At 41.7% G+C, this 19500-nt stretch overlaps 1 protein-coding gene and 1 pseudogene across 1 annotated transcript in view; one reads left to right on the top strand and one right to left on the bottom strand.

Moving 5' to 3' along the window:
* The window catches only part of SPIDR (scaffold protein involved in DNA repair), a 483830-nt gene that overhangs the window by 199617 nt on the left and 264713 nt on the right, over positions 1-19500 (bottom strand). The gene's annotated exons all lie outside the window — the stretch shown is intronic.
* Positions 15808-17410, top strand: LOC112629708 (annotated as a pseudogene).

The raw sequence follows: 19500 nt of genomic DNA, 5'->3' as shown, positions 1-19500 counted from the left end.
TGTTATCTTTGGGTTTCTCTACAGCCTTCTTTTTAAATAAGGTCTGAGGTGCTCAGTTCTTACCGTTTTATTCCTGTTACTACACAGGAGCCTTGCTGATGTGGCGGTATGGTATCAGGGTATGGGAGGTGTTCTACAGTCCTATGACGAAGTCTAGCTCTTTAGTAAGCCCACTGTGCCTCTGGGCTGTGATCTTGACAGGTGCTTCAGAGCTTTTTTCTCCCCAGAGAAACAGGAAGGCTGGAGGAAATCTGGAGTTGGTGTTGGTGTTTTTCCTTCCCCCCAAGTTAACTGGGCTCTGATAAAACCCCAATTGGTTAGACTCTGGTAAAATAGTTTATCTTGAGGGCTGAATGCTCCAGTTTACTGTTAAATGGCTACCTTTCCCTTCCCCCGATACAAGCACAACGGGTTGTTCCCTGATCTTCACAGTGAGAAACTAGCAGGGTTCCTAGACATAGAATGTAAAACATAAAACAAAAGTGTGCCCACTCTCCCCAAGATAGGACCCCCTGGAGTGTAACTTGCAAGCTTGTCCACACCAAGCCTCTGGCAATGTGTCAAATAATTGAAGTTTTCTTAGGCTGGTTCTGGGTTCTGCTGGATACTTCTGCTCCAGGTCTTTTGCTCTGGGAAGCTGTGATTCTCTGTTTATTTGCCTGTCGTTTGCTCCAATTTGGGGGGCAGTTGTTTGTTCTGTGACAATTCTCTGATGAAGCTAAAAAACATTGATTTTTAGTTTGTTCAGCTTTTTCTTATTGTGAAGATAGGAGTGACAACTTCCACCTGCCTTACATGCCAGACTAGAAACCAGAAGTCAGAACCTCCTGCTTTGGACTGCTTCATTTTTATCTATTTAAACACTGTCTTGTTACAGTTCCTGGATGTTCAGTTGCCACATCCCTGCAGCACCCTGCAGTTAGCTCTGGGAATCTCCTCAACGGTTTCATTTCTGTACATTTGGTTCCTCTAAACACCAGGCAGCTGAATGCACATAAAACAGCCAAGAAGAAGCTGGGTTCGTTTTTTTCTTTTTGCTCATGGTCTGCCACTACGTGACAGTTACGTGGTTTTTAAGGCTTCTTAGCCAATAAAGAGTAGATTTTGCTCCCTGTGACCAAAATCCATGCCTTAAATTTTCTGATTTCTCTCTTAGCACCTAGCAAAGTAACAGTAAGGTAGCAGGACTCCACTCTTTGTTAATACTAAACTCAAAATTTATTGATGTTTAATCTGGCTCTAATCCAATGGACCAGACCAGAATTAAATAACCAAGAATGGTGAGAAATGCACATGTTGTGATGTCAGCAAGGTCACTTGCTGACCCCAGGCATCATTGCAATGTTCCTTATTTCAGTACTGGGTGCACTGCCTCAGTGTGAGGAAGCCGAGCCTGGGAACAGCCCCACAACAGAACATCTTTCCTCTCTGTCCTTTCCACAAATTCAGAGGCTCTAAGTTTAACTCAGGGGAATACAAGATTCCTAAGGACACATAGGCTGATGCCACTATATGCTTCTGGATTCCTTCTGATCCACACTCAAGTTTTGCCAGGTATCTTAATGAGGTGGCTGGAACTACACTGAGAAGACTGCATCACATTTTCTACAACTGCAGGGAAAAGGGGTAAGCCCCCGACACTTCCCACAAATCTAGACAGCATGTACACAACCTGGTGTTCTCTCAGGACAATTCAATAGGCACGGCCAGCTCCAACTAGCCAGCAGTGCTACCACCTTGTGACTTTTTTTTTTTTTTTGAGGTAGGGTCTCACTCTGTCACCCAGGCTGGAGTGCATTGGCTCCTGGGCTCAAGTGATTATCCTGCCTCAGCTGCCTGAGTAGTTGGGACTAAAGGCGTACGCCACCACACCTGGCTAATTTTTGTATTTCTGGTAGAGACGGGGTTTCACCATGTTGGCCAGGCTGGTGTTGAACTCCTGACCTCAAGTGATCCGCTCACCCTGGCCTCCCAAAGTGCTGGGATTACAGGCATCAGCCACTGCGCCTGGTGGTGACCTCTTTTTATAAGTTCTTTCTTCATACAGAAAACTTTGGAAACAGGGAGAACATAAAATTTTCTAAATTTTCACCTATGTTTGTTAAAGAAAAAGAAAGTAGATTATTCAGTTAGTAATGCCATAGCTAGAACCATAAAAAGAAAGACACTTTTTTTGTTTGTCTGTTTTCCAGGCTGTCTCCTATTCTGGTAAATGGAATATCAGGATTCTCCACAGAATCCTGTGACGACAAGGCAGCAAGCAGCTGCCCTTTGGTACGGCATGTAAATGAACTCAGTCACCTCCTGGGTTTTCCCCTCTTCTTTCCCTGCTCTTTAGGAGGACACAGAATCATAGGGAGTAACGAGCTGAAGTTTGCTCTGTACTTTAACAGCAGGCAGGAAGCCAAACTGCAAATACAATGACCAGATTCAGTTTTACAAGCAAACACTGGAACTGAATTCACCCTAGTCCGGGAAGAATGCCTCGGATCAGAACTAGCAGGAAATCCAATTCAAAACAGGGTGTGTCATCCCTAATTCACAGTGTGGCCTTTACACCTTTCATGAAGTCCTTTGGAAATAAAAGCTTCCTTCTGTAAAAGGTCTCCCCTAAAAACTACATTTTACTAAATTGTATCAGAAATATTTTGCAGGAGATGTCTGAATTCCCAACACCAGCACCCTTGGTACAAAATGTTAGTTCCACTATTTCTCCTTTGAATATTGATTATTAAAGTTTTAGAATTTATTAATAATTACTTAATCCTCCCAATTCCCTTCCAACCTCTGAGTGTTCTCTGATATCATGTAGTAGCAACTCCCTTCTTGTTCTCTGGGTCACTTGAATAACTTAATATGAAAATGCTTTGAGACCTTCAGAGAATTAGGCCAGTGGCATATTTTGGCCCAGGCATCCCCAAGATGTGCCAGGAGGTTTACGTGCCTGTCTCTCTGCCTCCAGCTGGCCAGGGTTCTCCCAGGGCTCTGAGGAGGAACACACGCAAATGCTGAGAGTCTGCAGTTCCTCGGAGGTGGTCAGGAGAGGTCAGGACCTGCTGCCCATGGCTGACCCACCAAAATGGTGCTGTGACTATAGGATACCAGAGGGGCTGCAGTTAGGCATGTGAAACAGTGAGCCACATGCCAGATATACACATTTTAATCTGGATATACATGGGAGGAGAGTATTTGAGAAATGATGAAGCACAGGCTTCCTAAACTGGTTTAGAAGAGGAGGAGGAGATTTCTCATCCACACAATGACAGTACTTTTTATGTTAATTCTTAGTTTGCATAATCTAGTTTCAGGTGGAGAGTTGCCTGATTTACCTAATAAAATACAGGATGCCCAGGTAAATGTAAATTGCAGATAAACAATTAATAATTTTTTTTAGTATACATGTGCCTAGTAGTTTATAAAAAATTCACATTTACCTGGCACCCTTTATTTCATTTGGTAACCCAACTCAGGTGTCAATTCTAAATAATTCATCTCTAAAATAACTTTTAGTGGTATTTTAGAAGCTACCACACGAGGTATCCTTCTGACACTTCAGGACGCTTAATCCGTCATTGTGTTTTTTCATGAGTGTATGGACAAAACTGGCATCTCCTCACCTCATACAGGAAAACAGAGAGGCCTGCAGTTCTGTGGGAAGACTTCAAAACAGCTCTCAAAAACTAAAATTGTATCACCAGAGAAACTAGGTTATGTAATGGTGCATACCACACTTCTGTTTTCCTGAGGAAGTTAGCACTTCTTACTGAGAAGGCTGCGGCCTGATCGTGCTGTTATCACCACTAAAAAACAAAAATCGGTGAGGCCCCCCAGAGGCTGCCCAGCACTATGTAACAGAGAAAAGAGGGGCAGGCCTGGGTGCAGGGTGGTCAAATCCGTGATCCAGCCTGACCCCCATCACCAGCCGGCAGGAAGACAGACTCACAATGAAGATAAAACAGAGCTGCTGTACTGGCTGGACTTGAGGTGGTTTATCCAAGTTGGCACTACATCGAAGGACTTCTAAAAAGCTCAAGTGATAGTTACACCTTTGTACTCTCCACATTCAGCAGGCCTTTTCCCTTAAAACATGCATAATCTTCAAACGTCCCTGACCAGGTGGAAATGCGACTTTCTTCCAAGCCACCTTCTCAGTCCACATTAGTCCATACTTGGCTACAGAATTGATGTTTGTGGCCACAATCCTACTAGAAACCACCTTTGGGTAATATCCTTATCTTGTTGATCTGGTTAGGGTCAAGTAAAACGAAATAGGTTTTCAATCAAATACTAAGAAGCTCACAAAATGGAATTTAGGTGAAAACACACCAAAGTAGTATTAAAGTTCAAATTCCAAAAGAAATACTTGCATTAAAAAAGAAAAGCCACGCATGGTGGCTCTCTATGCCTGAAGTTCCAACAATCTGAGAGGTGGGAGGATCGCCTGAGCCTGGGAGGTCGAGGCTGTAGTGAGCCAAGATTGTGCCCCTGTACTCCAGCCTGGGGGACAGGTGAAACCCTGGCTCAAACAAATAAAAATAATAATAATAATAAAAATAAAGAAGAAAGAAGGAAAGAAGGAAAGAAAGAAAGAAAAAGAAAGAAAGAAAGAAAGAAAGAAAGAAAGAAAGAAAGAAGAAAACCACACACACACTCACACACACACACACACAGATCACTTTAAATCTTTAAACTATTCCTTTTAAAACAATGTGACAGAAACATCATCAGGTTACTAGGGATTTCACAAATGATGCATAATATAGAGCTTTCTCAGAAACAGACTACCACCTAAAGAAAAAATAAAACCCATCCAAAACCAAGAATCCTAGGTAAATAAAATGCTTTTAGCATTAAAAACTAATAATAAAGATAGGTTTAAAAACCATGTTTTTAAAAATTCCAACAAATACTTCTTACTTTTAACTGTCTTTTTTAAGAGAGCAAAGCAATGGAATATTGTGCATCCCACACAGTGACAATGTGTGATTTTGGGTAGGAACACATTTGAACCCTAACCAACCTTGGCAGGAGGAGAGGGTGGGGGAGTCATTCGACCTGGGGTCACGCCAGTAACCAGGACATAGAGACTTCCTCTTTCCCTAAGAGCTCACAGGCCCTTCCCATTCCCACGCTGGCTCAGATCCTTCAGCAGCCTTTCCTGCTGCTGACAACCAAATGGAGAAAATAAATGAACTTTAAAACAGCTATTTTCTTCACAGATTTAGGGAAAGACACCATGCGAGGGAAAACACATGTGGGTAGATACAAAATACAGTCACATATTTATTGCGGATGCTGCAGAAACCCTGGAGTCAAAGCACATGCTCCACTGGTAAGAGTGGAACACAGCAGGAGAGGCCGACCCCTTCAGTATCCCAGTTCTTTTTCTCCTGCTCATTTATATATTTCTTTTCTTCTTTTTTCTTTTTGTTTTGAGATAGACTCTCGCTCTTGTCGCCCAAGCTGCCAGGCTGGAGTACAGTGGCACGATCTCAGCTCACTGCAATCTCTGCCTCTCAGGTTCAAGTGATTTTCCTGCCTCAGCCTCTCCAGTAGCTGGGATTACAGGCACCCGCCACCATGCCTGGCTAATTTTGGTATTTTTAGTAGAGACAGGGTTTCACCATGTTGGCCAGGCTGGTCTCGAACTCCTGACCTCAGGTGATCCGCCCACCTCCGACTCCCCAAGTGCTGGGATTACAGGCATGAGCCATCGTGCCCAGCCTCATTCATATATTTCTAAGAACTAGGAACATACTTCATTAACACAAAATACTCCCCAATCTTGTTGATTAGATTTCAAAACTAACTGGAAGAATTCCAAATGCAAAACGGATCTCTCTTCTAAGCTGTCTTGAGTAGAGGAAAATAAAAAATAAAGAGTGGCTGGGCGCAGTGGCTCACGCCTGTAATCCCAGCACTTTGGGAGGATGAGGTGGGCGGATCACGAGGTCAGGAGTTCGAGACCAGCTTGGCCAGCATAGTGAAACCCCGTCTCTACTAAAAATACAAAAACTGGCTGGGCATGGTGGTGCATGCCTGTAATCCTAGCTACTCCAGAGGCTGAGGCGGGAGAATTGCTTGAATGGGGACCCGGGAGGTGGAGGCTGCAGTGAGCCGAGATGGCGCCACTATACTCCAGCCTAGGTGACAGAGCAAGACTCCGGCTCAAAAAAAAAAAGAGAGAAAAAAAAGAATCACAACAAAACGACTGGGTATTGTTTCTGTTATCTTCCATGTAGGCTCTGTAATTTCTTCATTTATAGCCACACGCATCCCATAATACCCAAGACAGAAATTTCTGGTATTAATTATTTGCTCTTAAGGAGAAAGCAGTAAAGAAAGGAAGAAATGTGAAACATGGTTATTACTAGTTGATTAGCCAAAGCATGTCCAATTAAATCTCTAGTAAAACTGAATGAAGTTGACCTAAATTTTCCCTTGGAACAGCCCGCTAGAAACCAGGAAGGGTTCAGAGGCATACATGGATCCCATCCAATCTTTGTGATATATCACCCCATTCTTCAGAGCCGCTCTATTGTCAGACGTCTTGGATCCAACATTCATTCTCAAAATGGTACACATGCATTTTCCTCTAAAGAAGTGAAGCCTTTTTACTTCTCTTCAGAGCAAGGCCATGTCTATACTTACATCGACGCCATATGCAGCAGCAGGAGGAGGTCATGCTGAACACGCAAAGGGAAGGTCACAGTTCTGGAGTCATATCCCTGGAAAAGTCTTTGAGCCTCATCCAGTTTGTTAAGATTTTCTCAGGGCCATCAGCAAACCCTACTTTCATCTACAGATTATAGGATGACAAGATGGGGTTCTTTTGGGAAGTCATGCCTAGTGTCACACAGCTTTGTGATCCACTGGTGGTGGGAATTCAGCAAGTTATTTAACCTCAATGACTTCAGTTTCCCCACCTGCAAATTTACAATAATGCCTCCCTTCCGTTTGTGTTAAGGATGAAAAGAAATAGCCTACACAAAGCATTAAATATAGTTGGCTTCTTTTTTGAAAGGAGTAAGTTAAGAATTTTCATGCCATTCCAGCACATGGTCTTGTGCTGCCAAAGATTAGACTGAAAGGGGTGGGAATTGGCTCTGGGGCTGAGAGAGAAAAATATTCATGCTACAAAGATTCTGAAGGCTAGATTTTTAAATGAACAAACAACTCTTTAGCCAGACTTCTGGGAGCTTGCCTGACACAAGCATAAAATTAAACAATTCAAGTTTTGTTCAGTTCATATCAGACACTCAACATTTACCAGTTTCAAAAGGAAGAAAAAAGCTGAATGGAACAGGTCCCTGCCATCCATGGGGCTTACACATGTTCAACGGATCATTAACAAGCTGGGGGATCATTTAACGAGCCGGCTGATCAATACAGGAATGTGTACAGAGCTTATAAAATATTTGCCTCTCCGTGTTACAAGAGGTGTGTCACTAAAATTCCTGTTTATAATTTTTCAGAAAAACTAAAGATAACTAAGTGGGAATCAAATAATAGATACTCCATATTCAAATATAACTATATTATCTATAGTTAAGTTCAGGCTATAAGATTCTTGGTAGCTAACCCCTTTTCCTCCCATAGGATTCGGGATGAATTTGTGCTACACCAATTGGTATAAGGGCTTAATATAATGACGAGAGGTAGAATTTTAAAATCTGTCATACTCTATGCTCATTGACTAATTCAGTTGTCTTTGATCATATACCTTGTTTAAAAATTTTTACAGATGTCTCCAATCAAGCATATGCATTTATAAATTAATCTTTTTTTATTTTGCAAACTTGCTATCACATATAATCAAAGTATCTTTTTTGTTTGTTTTTTTGAGGCAGGGTCTTGCTCTGTTACTTAGGCTAGAGTGCAGTGGTGCCATCATAGCTCAGTGCAGCCTTGACCTCCTGGACTAAAACAATCCTGCCACCTCAGCCTCCTAAGTAGCAGGGACTACAGGCCTATGCCACCATGCCTGGCTAATTATAAATTTTTTACTACAGACATGATCTCGCCATATTGCCCAGACTAGTTCTGAACTCCTGGTCTCAAGTGATCTTCCCTCTGTACTTTTGGACTCCCAAAAGTGCTGGGATTACAGGCATGAGCCACTGCACTCGACCAAAGCATCTTTTTAAAAACTTTGTTACGGGGTTTAAAAGAACACATAGTGGCCAGGAACAGTGGCTCACTTCTGTAATCCCTGCATTTTGGGAGACCGAGGTAGGTGTGTCACTTGAGGTCAGGAGTTTGAGACCAGCCTGGCTAACATCGATGAAACCTTGCCTCTACTAAAAAGACAAAAATTAGCTGGGCATGATGGCATGCGCCTGTAATCCCAGCTACTCAGGAGGCTGATGCAGGAGAATTGCTTGAACCCAGGAGGCAGAGGTTACAGTGAGCTGAGATCGAGCCACTGCATTGCAGCCTGGGCAACAAGAGCAAAACTCTGTCTCCAAAACAACAAAACACCACCACCACCACCACCACCACCACCACCACCACACATAGCCAGGTCAGAGAACTGTCCACTCTATCATTTTCTTGATCATATGTACTTGGCATTATTAAATTATTTCCAACGTATAGTTCTTTACAGGAATCTTAGAGCTTGAGTTTCAAAGGTTTCACCAATTATTCACATTTCTTCATTTTGCTAACATAAGACATTAAAAGTAGCATAAGACTTGAGGCTGGGCACAATGGCTCACGCCTGTAATCCCAGCACTCTGGGAGGCCGAGGTGGGTGGATCACGAGATCAGGAGACTGAGACCATCCTGGCTAACACGGTGAAACCCTGTCTTTACTAAAAATACAAAAATTAGCCAGGCGTGGTGGCAGGCGCCTGTAGTTCCAGCTACTTGGGAGGCTGAGGCAGGAGACTGGCGTGAACTCGGGAGGCGGAGCTTGCAGTGAGCCGAGATCGCGCCACTGCATTCCAGTCTGCGCAACAGAGCGAGACCCCATCTCAAAAAAAAAAAAAAAGTAGCATAAGACTTCAGTGATATAACAACATGCCCTACCACCCCAGTTCTAGCAAGTGGCTGTCACCAGATGTGAGGCTCTGGTGTGAGTGTGCTCCTGTTTCCCAATGCCTTTAGCACAGCGTCTAGACACATAATGGGACCACCATAACATTTCTTGGTCAAATAAAGAGAAAAGCATCATAAATCAAATAAAAATATTTGTTTCAAATACTTCAAAAAGGAAATGCTATAAACATTTCTACTCTTCTAACAGAGATAATTAGGTGACGCCCAAGGCAAAATAGTTACCATTGCAAGAATGTTGTAGCCAATTAAATGGAGCAGCAGTTTCTATAATTTAATTTCTGTTAATAAGTTTCTGAATATTATAATAAGCACATCACAAGAATATACCTGAACTTTTAGGATGCCTGCATGTCTAGCATGAGGTGAAACTGGAACTAACAAAGTACCTGGCTGCTGTACCAGACCAATGTATCTATGAATTGCCACCCATGCACTTTTTCATGTGGAGAATATCTGTGAATGCTCACTGAATAGCCTACAATTACTTCAAAATATTTTATAAAAGTATTAACAACCTTAGAATTTAAAGTAAAAACTCCAACTACAGAATGTAGATTAGTTTAATGAAAGACATTAGAATGAGAAAGAAAAGCTATAACACAATGAAATAGAATATAGAGTCAAGAACTCTTACGATGTATAGGAATATAACATACGATAGGAGAAGCATTTAAAATCAGTGAGGGAAAATTATTCAGAAAGTAGTGCTGATAAAATTGTTTGAAAAGTAATTAGAATTAATCTCTACCCTCAAATGATACATCAAAATAAATTTCAGATGAATTAAAGTTAAATACGAATAATGAAACCATGAAAATTAGCAAATTTTTCATTGATTTCATGATTACAAGATGTTCTCACTGTGAATAATTTCACAAACTTCTTTTCAAATTATTTAATGCCTACATATTATTGATAGCTTTAGGTTAAAAGTATGTTTTCTGAGAAAACTACAATCAGGATAGGTGAACATAATCATTTTGGATACTTAATGAATTTGATACAAATATATCAACAGAATATTGTGTAGACAGACCAGCTAATGAGGGAGGAGGCCACTCTTTTCTGAGCCCTCAGGGATCAGCAGCCTCAGGGACATCTGTGGTCATGGATATGCACCTCATATCAAGCAACCAGTGTCTGTGGGCACAGGGAGGGCTGGTATTAGAGTATAACGGATTGATGAGGAACTCTCTGTATCTTAGTAGCAGACTTCTATTTCTTTTCTTTTTTTTTTTTTGAGACGGAGTCTCACTCTGTTGCCCAGGCTGGAGTGCAGTGGCCAGATCTCGGCTCAATGCAAGCTCCGCCTCCCGGGTTTACGCCATTCTCCTGCCTCAGCCTCCCGAGTAGCTGGGACTACAGGCGCCCGACACCTCGCCTGGCTAGTTTTTTTGTGTTTTTTAGTAGAGACGAGGTTTCACTGTGTTAGCCAGGATGTTCTCGATCTCCTGACCTTGTGATCCGCCTGTCTCGGCCTCCCAAAGTGCTGGGATTACAGGCTTGCGCCACAGCACCCGGCCGCAGACTTCTATTTTGCAAGTAATAGTAATAGTTACTTTTTTAAGTGGGGGTATTTCATAATTTAAAGGTGTATCTGCCAGGCACAGTGGCTCACACCTGTCATCCCAGAACTTTGGGAGGCCTAGACGGGTTGATCACTTGAGGTCAGAAGTTCAAGACTAGCGTGGCCAACTTGGTGAAATTCTGTCTCTATTAAAAACACAAAAAATTAGCTGGGCATGGTGGTAGGTGCCTGTAATCCCATCTACTTGGGAGGCTGAGGCAGGAGAATTGCTTGAACCTGGGAGGCAGAGGTTGCAGTGAGCCAAGATTGTGCCACTGCACTCCAGCCTGGGTGACAAGTCATCAGGGAAATGCAAATCAAAACCACAATTAAATGCCACTTCATACCCATTAGAATGGCAATTATCAAAAAAAGAAAATAACAAGTGTTGGTGAGAACATGGAGAAACCGAAACTCCCATGCATTGATGGTAGGAATATAAAATGATGCAACCTCTGTGGAAAACAATATGGCAGTTCCTTAAGAAGTCAAACCATAAAATCCATCAATTCCACTCCTAGATCTATAGCCGGAAAAAAATTGAGAGCAGAAACTAAACAGATACTTGCATACTTACGTTCACAGAAGCATTATTCACAGAGTAGTCAAGAGGTGAAAACAAATCAAGTATTTCACAGGACGAACACATGAATGGATAAAAAACATATGGCATATACATACAATGAAATATTATTCAGCCTTAAAAAAGGAAGGAAATTCTGACACATAATGTGGATGAACTTTGAAAACATTATTCTAACTAACATAAGCCAGACACAAAATAACAAATATTGTATGATTCTACTTAAGAGTTACCTAGAATAGGCACCTTTATACAGGTAGAAAGCAGAATACAGGTTACTAGGGCCTTATGGGGAGAAGAAGGAGTTAGTGTTTAATGGGTACCAGAGTTCATGTCGGGGATGATGAAAAAGTTCTGGAAATGAAGAGCGGTGTTGGTTGCGCCACATTATGATTGCAGTTAATACCACTGAAAATACATCTAAGAATGGTTAAAATGGTAATTTTTATGTTATGCATATTTTACCACAATTTTTTTAAAAAGCATTTCATGACGCTGGGTATGATGGTTCATGCCTGCAAACCCAGCACTTTGGGAGGCCGAGCCAAAGAACTAACTACTTGAGCCCAGAAGTTCAAGACCAGCCTGGGCAACAAAGGAAGACTTTGTCTCTTAAAAAACAGACATTGGCCAGGCACAGTGGCTCATGCCTGTAATCCCAGCACTCTGGGAGGCCGACGTGGGCAGATCACGAGGTCAGGAGATCAAGACCATGCTGGCTAATATGGGGAAACCCTGTCTCTACTAAAAATACACAAAATTAGCTGACATGGTGGTGCGCGCCTGTAGTCCCAGCTACTCAGGAGTCTGAGGCAGGAGAATCACTTCAACCCGGGAGTGGAGGTTGCAGTGAGCGGAGATCGCACCACGGCACTCCCGCCTGTGCGACAGAGTGAGACTCCGTCTTAAAAGAAAAAAAAGGCATTTCATGGACTGTACGTGTATACACAAAAAAGCTTACAGAGGAAATGTATTTCTGCCTCAAAGAAGAGCAATTTCATTTATTCAGTCAACAAATGTATTTCGCTTATGAGATCTGCATAGAAAACCGTTCAGACAATTTAGACCTAGAATTTCGTATAGTATTGGGAATGAGACAAAATATAATAAAGTCCTGTAAGTGCTATTATACAGCCATATATGTCACTATTCCAGTCCTAAGATTTGTAGATTAGCCTCCCAAGGGGATTGGGACACTTCCCAAGGATCCCTGGGAACAGTGGCAGGCCCTAATTATACCCCGTCTTCATCATTTTCAGTCTTTTCTATACCAGAGGACATCAAAGCTAAGGACAACAACGTAACAGTATTCAGTTGGTTCTCAGACAGAATATTAGGTAGATGTTCACAAGGTTCTTCTTTGCTAAGTGTTCGGAGAACATACACTTAAAAAAGCAGAGAACAATCCTTCATACTTTGAGCTTAATTCTGTTAGTAATTCCTCATAAGCACCAAAATAGGTCACTGGTTTCTTTAGCAGAAGATCTTTTAGCTGAAGAAACTGGCAGATAGAAAGTTTAAGTAATGGACTATTGTCAGAAAGCCCACTAGAATCAGCTGAAGGCTAGTGGGGGTCAGATGTGCAGGTTAAGCCTCCATAGTACAGTGTGGCCCAGCCCCCCATTTCTATCCCCTACCCTGCACTGGGACTTCTGTTCAAAAGGAGGACATGTGCTCTTCCTTTTGTTGAACTTTAAAGAAAACAGGAAATCGTGTTTAAAATAATTTCTATGGTTTTGTGAATCTTCATGATTAACAAATAGCCATTCAAATTCTTCAGGAATGGTGAAAAATATAAACCCAGAAACATAAGGGTAGAATGTCTTTGAAAAGCATAGCCTTTTACAGCCTTTAAAAGCAGTCAGAGGTGCTTGTGAAACCATGTGTGCTGTTTTGAGTGTTGGCCTCAAAGCATATACAAATACAATTTGTAGTATACTGTTTATTTGTTTTTACTTTTCATATGTCTGAATATCAGTCACCTACATACTTATATCTCCCTTATCTCCCTCATCATATTCTGGTTTCTATTTTTTATGTCTCTCCTAACACTGCCTATTCAAATTACTTTCAATCAGTAACTGTGACAGCCTCAGAATCACATCCAAAAAACCAGTTCCACAGACTTCAGCACAGATTTGAGTATACCCCTCTTTTATGCCTCACTGTTTTCTTAGATTTCTACCATAGTAACTGAAAAGTAACACTATACATATTTCTGTAGACACATCCTCTGCAGTGGCCTCCCAGCGCCTCCCTCCCCTCAAACAGGTAACAAGGAGCACACCTTCCTCTTCTCCATGTCGTCAGCGCCAACACAGAGCAGTGAGTGCACGCTTGTAGAATTGATAGATAAGTGCATTTGGGATATATTAACTTTATGAGCCCAGGGATGAGTTTAGGTAGTGAGTTTTTGTTTTAGAAATCCCTGTTCCAAACCCAATCTAGCAGTCATTTCTATACCAAATGAATGAAAAAAAACTCAATCAGTAACTTCAGAGTCAGACAATTTAATGAACGTAAAATATACAGGACAAAAGCAGGCATATTAAAGGCAACAAATCCTAGTTTTCCTCTGCACTCCTGTCAGCTAATACTTAAATTGTTATTATTAGATTCAGGGACTTTTGATCACAGACACAAAAGGTGCAATGCCATGGACCTTTTTCTGCAGCACTCTCCTGAATGGAAGCACTATGTTACTTTCACATTATAGAGCCCATGGTGAGTCACCAACCACAGCCCAAGAAGGCACATGGTTCACCTGTGGGCAAGAGGCAGAGAGAACAACAGTAGGGTGACTATAGCAAAAACAACCTGTTTTTCAAATTCTAATAATAGACGGTAGGAAAACACACATTTAGACACACATCTAACCCTAGAACTTGTAGCCATTTTAAAGTTATTAACATAGATCCCATGCCAAGCAACAGTCTCTCCTCCACCCTCACCCTTATATCTAAAAATAAAATGAAACATTACAGCTACATATTTTGCTTGCCTCAGCCAATAGCTCAAAAAACCCCCTCAAGTCCTACTGTTGCTGGATCAGTCCACTGTATACTATGAGTCAGCACTTCTCCACATTTCTGGAAATTCCTCACCAGTAACATGACCTACAAGAGGAAGCCAACTTTCCATTTCAATGTATAACAGGAAGTATTCAAACAGATTTCACCTAAACTGGAGAACTGTTGTTAATGTAACTGCTGTTACATCAGAATGAGTGCAAATCTACTGAAAGACATCAAGTTGTTTTTTTTTTTTAAAGTATAATATTTTATTTTAAAATATAGACGTATAGATTGTTAATTAGCTAAACCAATATACAGATTTTGAACAGAGGTATTTTAGTGGCTGGAAGGCAAGAAAAACACAAACTTTAACTCAATTACTGTCCATTTTTCTATTGCATATATTATTGCAGAGTTGTAAGACTTGGGCAAAACCTGTTTGTTAAGAATCTGTTTTGTTTTGAATATATGGTTTGAGCAGTAATGTACAGAAATAACACTGGAAGTATAAATATTTTGAGAAAAGACATTCTGCAGCAGATGCTAAAATAGAGTTTAACTCTCTCAATGATTGGCTTAAATTTGTTTGAACAGAACAAGCTATGTTAATAGATTACAGAGATTTTATACTCCAGAAGTGGTCTTTCAGAATATTAACAGATCTTAAAACGGCCTGTAGATTAACTAGAGGGTTATTTCATCAGGGTCCTTGCTTTTACACTCAGAAAGCTGCTTTCATAGTTAAAATATCAACTACAAGAAGTCGTTTTTCCATAATTCTTACAGAGTTTCAAGACTTAAGTTCAGTAAAAAGCCAAATAGCTTAGTTATTACAGTCATTAATAAATTTATTTAACATTCGTGCAGCATCGGAATGCAAGACATCTGGTTCTAATTTCAATTTTGGCTTAGAATAAAAGTGCCTCCCCCACAATACTTTGATTATAAACTATCCTTTTCCTCCTCTCTTTTTTTCTTCTTTGGAAGCTGTTGTCCTTCATTCTTGCTGGAAGCCACCTGACCACTGCCAGGAAGAAGAATGCAAAACATTCCCAGGAGCGGCCGTGACGTCAGCGCCACATTCCACCTCTCCGTGGTCAGGGCTGTCGGGAAGCTCCAGCCTCCAGCAAAACCACTGGGAGAGATAGTAGCTGAGGCCTGCACTAAATCATATTATACTAAAACCTCCTTCATGTTATGCTTTAAAAATGCACAATGTCTTCCCCCCAAAACAGAGAGAGAGAGAGGGAACAGAGCTGGCTTTATAAGCCGTATTTACTGTTTATCTTCATATTTACTTTTTATCTCCAAAAACACTTTGGGTTTGGGGGAGGAGAAAAACAAGTAAAAAGTGATTAACAATAATCCTCAGCAGACCAATCACCATAGGCAGCAGTGTGTGGACAGGGTGAGATGAACAACAGAAGAGTTTGGGTTTCAGCTAGCACATCCCCCTCTATTAAACCATCCTCAACAACCCAGTCACTAAGCTCCCTCTCAGGAGAAAGACAAAAGTCCCATTCAAGGATGCTTTAGAAAAGCTAAGAAAGTAGTGAATGCAGGGAGGTGCATGGGAGAAGATGGCAGTGGAGCAATAGGAGGAGCTGAGGGAGTTTGTGGTGGTGACAGGCACTGAGGAGGACCAGGCCTGCTTCTTCCTCGAGTCGGCTAACCTGGGACTTGCAGATTGCGCTAGCGAGCTTTTATGAGGACAGAGGGGACGAAGACATCATAACCATTTCAAAGGCAACCCCCAGTTCAGTGTCCAGAGGCACAGCCCCCAGTAATAACAGAGTGACAGCCTTCAGAGACCTCATTCATGACCAAGATGAGGATGAGGAAGAGGAGAGGAAGGCCAGAGGTTTTATACTGGGGCCTCAGAGAGAGGTAGACAGCAGACTGTCGGCCCTCCCAGAAAGAAAAGTCCCAATGAGCTGGTGGATGATCTCTTTAAAGGTGCCAAAGAGCATGGAGCTGTAGCTGTGGAGGGAGTTTCCAAGAGACCAGTACACCAAGACCATTTGCAGGAGGTGGCTATGGCCTTGGGGCAGCACCAAAGGAAGAGTCTGCTTATGTGGCAGGATAAAAGAGACAGCATTCCCACCAAGATGTTCATGTAGTACTGAAACTCTACAAGAGTGGATTCAGCCTGGATAATGGAGAACTCAGAAGCTACCAAGACCCATCCGATGCCCAGTTTCTGGAGTCTATCCACAGAGGAGAGGTGCCAGCAGAGCTGTGGAGGCTAGCTCACAGTGGACAGGCGGACTTGGATATGGAGGACCATCGGGATGAGGACTTTATGAAGTCCAAAGGAGCCTTCACTGGTGAGGGTCAGAAACCGAGCAGCACTGCCCCCCAGGTGTTGAGTACCATCTCTCCAGTCCAACTAGCAGAAAATGAAGCCAAAGCCAGCTCTTCCATCTTAATCGTCAAATCAGAGACTACCACAAACATCCAAATTTGGCTTGCAGATGGTGAGAGGCTGATACAGAAATTTAACTACAGCCACAGATCAGCAACATCCAACTCTTTATTGTGGATGCCTGGCCAGCCATGGCTGCCACCAGCTTTATCCTCACGACTACTTTCCCAAACAAAGAGCTGGTTGACGAGAGCTGGACCCTGAAGGAAGCCAACCTGCTCAATGCTGCCATCATGCAGCGGTGAACCTAACTGCCCAGCCAGCTGCCTGGCCTCTCTCCTCTGTTTCCCACGACCAGTGGCCATGCCCCATGGGGATCGTCCCTCCTGTCCCCTTATGCACACCAGTAGTCCAGTGTGACGTCTTCTCCATAGCTCTGGGTTCTTAAGTCTTGGTTGAACATTTGTTTTCTTCTTAGTTGCATTTCCTGGGTTTTTGTGATGATCAATAGACTTTAAGGAAAAAAAAAAACAAAACCAAAAACGAGTAGTGGATGTATTTTCACTAAAAATAAATATTATATAGACATAGAAACTGAAGACTGTAATTATTGCAAAAAATTCCAAACATACACATAATTCTTACACAATTTTTCATTTGTAACTTCCTAGACTCTATCAACAATTCAACAAGTATGTCTGTTAACTATATGTGCAACTACATTATACACAACATTTTGTTTTTTTTTGCAAATACTATACTGAATATTTCCCCATTCTATTTAATATGATCTTTCACACTTTATGAAACTCTAAAACTAAAATGATTTTTGGGAGGGAGAGAAGAGTTCTATTGCAAAAAAATGCTTATGCACATAATTTTTTTATGCTAAACAATTTCCTTGGAATAAACTCGCAGGCATGGACATTTAGATTAAGTATGCAATTTCTTTTGACACTTGCTACATATTGCTATGCTGATTTCCAAAAGAACTGTACTCAGTAAGACAATTACACATTTCAGCGTACCCACTGTAACTTTGTCAGCATTTGTGTGTGCACACATAATTACACATAGAGTTGACATAGACATTTTGCCAAGATACTTTACATTTCTTTGATTAATAATGAGACTGAAGATTCCTTTATCAGTTGGGTTTTGGGCAACTTCTGAGGTGAGAATTTTTAGAAAAAAACCCCCACATTGCAAGTAATGATTATAGCTGAAATCAAAATGCAGATTTTACCTTCATCCAAACAAAAGAAATTGTTGTATTTGAGTTTCTTAATAATATATGCTGTTTTTAGAAGCATCAACATTTGACATGACACAATTGTAGTTTCTGGATAGGCAGTGTGTGTGGTGTATAGATGTGTGTTAAGTGTGTGTCGTGTGTGTGTGTGGTATGTGCATAAGTGGTATGTGATGTGTGGTGTGTGTGTCACATATGTGTGAGTGTACCATATTATATGCATGCACACATCCACATGCCACTACAGTATTTGTGTTGTAATAAAAGAGAACAAGAAGTCAAGAGATGTATGTTGTAGACCTAGTTCTGCCCCAGAAAAGTTAATTACCTTTTCTGAATTTCTTTCCTCATCTGTAAGAATCTAGTTTTACGAATACCATACAGTTATCTAAAGAGGAAGTAAGAAAATAAATGTGAAAGTAGGCTGAAAAGTTATTTGACTTGCTTTTTTGTCTGTTAGATTTTGTAATGTGTTACTAGAGAAAGATATCCAAGGTATAAAACTGGGAGTTCATCATAGTTGCCAAAATGCCAGTCTATAAGTGGCACTCTCCTGGGCCCTAAAACCAAGTACCTTAAAACTTCTACCTTCTGCATAGTATAACAGCCCCCTGGAATAGAAACCAGAATACCTAGATGCCAGGAACGTCTTGATAAAATACAGATGTAGAAATACAGACTTAGGGGGATCTACCATGTCTCCTGCTTACCCACCTTGTAACTACACTCTCAGGAGGCCACAGACAGGAATTTCGGCCTGCATTGCAGATGCTGCCTCAAGGGCTTCTGGATTTCTACAAGAACAGGAATGGCTGAGGCAGCAGAGCTAAGTGTCCAGAGGCAAGAGGGTCTGGCTAACATAACAAGCTGAAGGGCCAAAGTGTGTGTAAGCTAGCCAGGTATTTGGGAGTGGACAATTAATGAGAGGGTTTGTAGGGCCAGAATAGTGAGAAAGCCTCAGACACTCTGATCGGATCTGTAGGCAGGTGACAGAGGCCTGGAGGGACATCCTCAACAGTCGCTGGTTTGATCGACATCCTCAATAGCCACTCTTCTCGCGTCTGACAGCCTCTCACTGCAGGAGTGGTTGGTCCTTTAAGGAAGAACACTTCCATAATATGGTAATCATGTAACAAGTCTTTCTTCTACCCATTCCCAAAGGATGTGCAGCTGCTTTTGAGGAGAAAAAGAAATAACTGGACTTCTCAGCACTTATTGGACACTGTCCCCGAGGACTCAACACCTCTGTGTCCTGATGGTGGGGTGGAAGCTGCATGGGAGTCAGACACAAATGGAGGCTGTGGTATTATTAACTGACCAGAATCTGGGTTTACAGATAGGATCTACACTCACACACAGGGAGAATTTCCACAGTTGTGTCTTGACCTATGCAGTGAGCATTGTTAGAATTCAACGGGCTCAAGAAAAGCTTCTGAACTTCTCTTCCCTGCCACAATAGCAACCGAAAGCAATATGGCATCTTTTAGAGGAATCGCAAAAATTAATGCCACTGTCAGAGACTTGAAAGGTTCAGGGTGGTGATTCCTACCACATCTCTTTTTTTGTGTGCAGGCCTGTGCAGAAGACACACAGGTCTTTTGAGAATAACAGTTGATTATAACAAACTCTATCAAGGAGAAACTCCAGTTGATCAAA

The sequence above is a fragment of the Theropithecus gelada genome, chromosome 8 (assembly GCF_003255815.1).
Source record: "Theropithecus gelada isolate Dixy chromosome 8, Tgel_1.0, whole genome shotgun sequence".
NCBI classification, from domain to species: domain Eukaryota; kingdom Metazoa; phylum Chordata; class Mammalia; order Primates; family Cercopithecidae; genus Theropithecus; species Theropithecus gelada.
The sequence above is the reverse complement of the archived record's forward strand: the minus strand, read 5'-3'. Positions and strand labels throughout refer to the sequence as shown.